The sequence below is a fragment of the Meleagris gallopavo genome, chromosome 22, assembly GCF_000146605.3.
Source record: "Meleagris gallopavo isolate NT-WF06-2002-E0010 breed Aviagen turkey brand Nicholas breeding stock chromosome 22, Turkey_5.1, whole genome shotgun sequence".
In the NCBI taxonomy this organism is placed as follows: domain Eukaryota; kingdom Metazoa; phylum Chordata; class Aves; order Galliformes; family Phasianidae; genus Meleagris; species Meleagris gallopavo.
In genome coordinates, this window is record NC_015032.2 from 7,094,144 (window position 1) to 7,100,054 (window position 5,911).

A 5,911-nucleotide genomic window follows, 5' to 3' on the forward strand; every position below is an offset into this window, starting at 1 on the left:
TGGCATTTACTACACTCATAAAGAACTCCAGCAGCAGCAGAAAGGGTGCAAACTCCAAACTTGCAAAGCACCAGCACTGAGGCCAGGGTGTGGAAGCAGATGAGCAAAGTGCCAGGAAACGTGTTGCTGCAGATTGCAGTCTGAGAGCTTTGGTAGCTGGCTGTTAGCATTGCAGCATCTGCATCATGATGGTGACTAAGGGTAGTTCCGTAGACTGGGAAAAGGGGCAGAAGGGTTTCCATTCCCCAGGGGTGCACACAGCTCCCAGCCAAGTGGTGCCTATGTAGGGATGCATGGAGGATGCAGGATGCTTCATGGATCTGGGACCTCTCCACAGGGGCACTGGGCAAAGGGTGACAAGGAGCACAGGTCACAGATTAACGACAAACACTCCATGGTGAGCACCTCTCCCTGCACAACAGGGTCCCTGTATGGCAGAACTGTACCACTGTTTGATGCTTGCTTGGATCCTGACTCATTTAGCATCACAGGTGCTCTCAGTTACAAGATAAGAGCTAGTCTCGCCTTTGGACCTTGATCCTGCAAGACCTATAAGGATGAAATTTCAAAATCAGACAGCTGGCAGGATTTAGCTTAATCTGAGATGGCAAAATCATCAGCCATGTGATTTCTCCTTGGTGTTTACTGTGGCAATATTCTCCAAAGTTCAAAGTCTTTGCAGAAAACATGGTGACGTGTTTCATACTGTAGTTTTGGTGCAATGAACAACTACAGAAATCAATTTCTAGAACGATATTTTCTATGCTGGTAATCTCTGAACTAATTACAGGATGGGAAAATCGATAGCTATCTGGAAATCTTTCCAGTGCAGCCAACCAAGCATGCTGCATATCACACTGGAATATATTGTTCACATACATGTGAGGCTGATGACTCTTGGATCTTATATGCAGATGATATCACTATCAATAAGAGTCTGTACTGTGTCACACTGTAACATTTAGCAAAACCTGCAGGGGGAATTGAGCAGAGCAAATAGCTCTGAGCAGCATCCAGTGCCAACTCTTTAAGCCAGCAACAAAGAGAGCTGAAAGTCTCGATTAGTTCAACAGGAATCTTTCTTTGAAAAGATTATGAAATGAAGTCATTAAAAGTTCATGCCTGAGGTAGAATGTTTTTTCATCAGACTTTATTTTTTTTTAAATGTAAAACCTTTAGTGACTGAAAATAACCTTTCTCTGGTCTCCCACCTGGAGAGAAGCGGGGTCAATGGGTGGTTCAGTGGGGCAAACTCATTTTAAAAATAAATGAACAAAGAGGAAGGGCGTTGCTCTGATGAGAAGAACTTTCCTGGCTGTACACACTGTGCTGACCATGGCACACCACTTCCAACCAGAGCCCAAACCTCACAAAGGCTGGGATGGGATGGGAGATGCTGCAGCCCCACTCCTAACCTGTGGGGGCTCAACGGGTTCTTCCTTGGCATGGTGGCATTCACGTTGTCACCGCATGGAGAGCAAATATTCCCATCAGACACACTGCCAAAAGCCCAGCAGGTGGGTAGGAAGCAAAGCAGTTGACTTTCCTATGTTCCTGCTTGCACTGCAGTGCTCTGCAACACAGCAATGAATTCTGAGCTGTCGTTCAACCATGAAATACTGGCTGTCATTTAATATGCTTTTCTTTAATTATTCTCCATAACTTTTTCCCCCAGAGAATGGAGACGTGGAAAAGCAGGACCAGGTGGACACTTGCCTTGTTGGGACATTCCTGCAGCTTCATGCTGCTGCAGTGGGACTCTTGTTTGGACCAGGGCTCCAGATCCAGCATCCGGAGCAGGTAAGGTGCAGTGAGCCTCAGCACACCTCCAGAAACCAGGATTTGTATCCCTTCTAAATAAAAATATAGAGGGTTAATTATGCTTACAAAGCTTGGAGCTCAGATTAACCAACGTGATTATCTGGATTGTAATTCTTGCTCTTAATTAATATTTACATTTCTGTAGGTGTACAGAGCTACACCTATTGCACCAAGAAGGGAGAGCTGTGAGCTGCTGATGACCCCAACTGGGCATCTTTCCTTTCTCATTCCTTTCTCCTCCTCTTTTCCTTTCCTTCTCCTTGTTTTCTCCTTCCTTTCTCCATACCATCTCTTCCCTGACCAGAACATGCATGCACGGGGTCACTGCTGCTCTGGGCTGCAGTTGGAACAACACTGTCCTTGTCATTTCAGAGCCACAATTCCTTCTGAAGTGACCTCAGTGCTCAATCGTTGTGGTTAATTGTCAGGTACTTGATGGGATGGCTTCTGCAGTGAGATCCAGGGATTTTTCTCTTCCAGTGATGCAGCTCGGATTTTCCCATGATTCTTTCTTCAGTAATGAATAGCACTTTTCATTCAAATAAAATTCAGTAGGAGTGAAAGAAATCACTTCTCTTTCTTTCCATTCTAGGTGGACAAGGCAGCAGTGTCTGCGCATCACCTGATGGAAGCCACTTGGCAAGAGGGAGCTCAGCTCCTCCAGAAATATTTCAAGAAACAGCTGAAGGAAAAGTCACAGCTTTCCCTCTCTTGCTGTTAACACGTCACACTTTGTGTGTGCTCAGCAGCAGGGCTCCTGTTGCCATTTCCTGGCAGTGCAGAGCTGCAACCAGAACTGCAGGGCTGGCAAGGCCAGCAGAGGCTGTGGCACAACGCGGTGAGAGCACGACATGCAGCACAGCACTCACTCCATCCTCAGTGTTCCCCTGTCCCTGGCAAACCGTGGCTCAGGGCCATTCCCAACAGGAGGTTTGCATTGAGATTATCAGGTTTAACAGCCGCCCAGGCAAATGCCATTCAGGAATTTGTCTAATCCCTCTTTGAACACGGTTATGCTTTCGGGCTCCACAATGTCCTTTGGCAACGGTTGCCGCTATTAATAAGGAGCTGGGAAGAGGTTGCTTCCAGCCTCCTACCTGATCCTTTCATTTAGAGGATCCCTTACTCTCACAAGGATAAACACAGCTGGCAAAGCCCCACGGGATGGAGACTGGTGGAAGCTGCTGCTCTCTGGTGTGACACCAGCAGTGTCTCACAGAAGTACAGCAACACAAAGACCAGGAAAAATCCCAGGGGAGGTTTTCTGAGGTGCATTTTCCACTGCCAGCATTTGAAAAATAAAGCCATCCTTATTGGCTACTTTTTATGCGTTTCCTGTGAATGACTTTCTGGCACAAATTAGAGTTATAATGGAACTCCAAGGAGTATCTTGCAGAAAAAATAAAAATTAAAAAAAATCCAGTTCTGTACTTCCTTCCTGGAGATTCGCTGCCTGTTCTGCAACAATAGATGTGAATCATGGAAGTATTTATAACAGCAATATTAGGAAGTGATCATTAAGGCACCAGAAATCTGTGTTAGGCAGTACATCTTTAAACAAACTGTTCATGGCTGTGTTAACTCAATCTTGTAAGTGCATGCACACTTTACTTTATTAAAAATGAACCTGTTCCCCGAACCAGACTTTCCCTGATGAATGTTCCACAGTTCCCCATCTTCTCCAGTCAGTTTTGTGGGTCTTTGAAATATGAGGATGATTTCATTTGATCAGCATTAGTAAGTTTTATGCCTGCACAGATTTAGGCCAAAGATTGTCGTGATCATCCCAAGTCCCACCTCACTCACAGGACTGAACCTGAAGAAAAATCTCCCAGCAGTTTCAGTCACTGGAGCAATTCCAGCTCAGAGTGCCCCTGGTGAACCAAATTCCCTCCTGCAGCACTGCATTTGCATTCATTAAGGCTAGAGTTTTAATGACTTAAGTAGATTGATCAGGGAGAGCAGCCCAGGAGTATGTGTCTGAACACCTCCCACAGAGGTACGAGGCAGCATAAATCCATCCTGGTGTGAAATGCTAAGTGAGCAGGCAGCTCACACAGTCACTGCACTGATATCTGCACCTGTTAGCATGACCCATATAGTCAGGGTTTCCAATGAACTAAAATGATCAGAGCTTCCCAAACTCAAGGAAGCCATGTAGTAGTAAGGATGCAGTGACCACGGCGTTAGTTAACGATAACACAAATGCAATTACCACCCGGAGGTGAGAGGATCAGCAGGGCTGGCAGATTGGCTTGCTATGCCACTGCTGGGCATCTCCCAAAGATTTCTGTACGACACAGATTTCTTCGAGGTTACCACTGCCCTTCCTTGCCAGACCTTGTTTCTCAGACACATTATCAAAGCCACTATTAGCTCACGTAAATCCACAGCTTTACATCTCAATCACCTGAAAGGTAAAACGTAGGGAGCTGCTGTATGAAAAAACACAGCCTGGAACTGAGCCAAGTATTTCCTCTGCACCTTTGAGGACAGCCCTTGCAGAGGCGGAAGAACAGGGACACAACACCGGCCGAGCACAGCTTGGGCAGAGCAGGAAACTGGGGGGTTGGGGGGGGGGGGGAGGAGGTTCCCCAGCTCTGGTGCTTTTGACGCACCACTTCACCTTTGCACATCTGTTGTCCTTTCCATCCTGTTTAATTAAAATATTAACGGTTTGCAGCAGGGCCAGGTTCGTCAGTGATGTACAGCACCAGCCAAAGCAGTGCTCTAATTTCAGTGCGCAGCTTATGAAACTATTCATGTTTAATAAACCACCATCAGAGCGTGGCCACGGAGCAAACGCTTCCTGTTTTTCCTGACCACAGCGCATCACAAGCAGCAGTTCTCCTACCTTTAGTGTTGCATTAAAAGCTTATTCAGCAGCTCCCAATTTAGCCCATTCAGTGAAGGCAAAAGCTGCCAGAAGCCCCAGCACCTGCAATCCACTGAGCACAGTGAGAGAAGGGTGTAAAGGCAGCAGCTTCCAGCACCATGCAGAGCTGCTGCCTCAGAGGGTGATGGGAGGCAGCTCTTACCTTCTGGCCTTGCCTTTCCCTTGCTCTCCCTGCTGTGTGCAGCATCAGATGAGGATTTCCATTACCCAGCCCATCCTGTGCACTCTGGACGATGGAGAACTGATTGTGCTTTGGAGAGCTAAACACACAGTGCCTGAATTATTTATCTTTAACATGAAGAAACAGGCCAAATTCCCAGGTGATAAGGAATGATCCTGATAATGAACACAGAGATGGTTGTGAAAGCTGCACAGGAGCTGCCCCCTGTGTGTATCTGTTGTGATTGCTGAGATCCTTCCTGCCCTGAGGATTTGTGTCCTGGAGTGCATGGGGAGATCCCTTGTGGGTCTGTGCCCATAACATCGAGCTCTGTCACAGCAGAGTAGGAACAGGCCCAGGAAAATGGGTTTGCCCAGTATCTCAGCACAGCATTGGCTCTCCCAGCAGATTGGGCTCTGGAGCAGAGCTTCCCTTGCAATCATTAACCCTACCACACCTGTCCCAGTAACAACATTTGGCACTATACTGCACCAATAAAGATAACGCTGCGATAGCTGTGTTTGTGTCCCAAAACAACACTCATGCATCAGTTCCCATTCCATTTTTTCCTCCTTTTACGTCAGATAGGTTTGTTGCAGCAGCAGGAGGACAGGGTTAGGGTTCTGCTCTGCTCTACTCTGCCATCACAGCTGCATCCCCTGGCAGCACAGCTTCCCCTGAGGTCTTCCCTGGCCATTCCCCACAGCTCCACCAGCACACCCAGGAGGCAGGAAGGCTGCAGTGCCCTCCAGCAACAGGACAATAGTTCATTTTTCCTATGAAGCACCTGCTCTCTCTCACACCTGCCCTCTCCCTAGCCAGGGTCTCTTTTCCATCCTTTTCCTTCCTTTTCCATCATTTCGTCGACACTCTCTTTTGCTCCTTCTTTCCCTCCCACCCTTCCTCCTTTCCCCTCTCCTTCTCCGTTTCCCCCCACTGTCCCCAACCATCTCTCCCCTCTCCCCCCGACCCTCTCTCCCACTTTCACTTTGCCCTCCGCGTCCCCTCCCACCATTGGCCGCACAGTCTCCGCG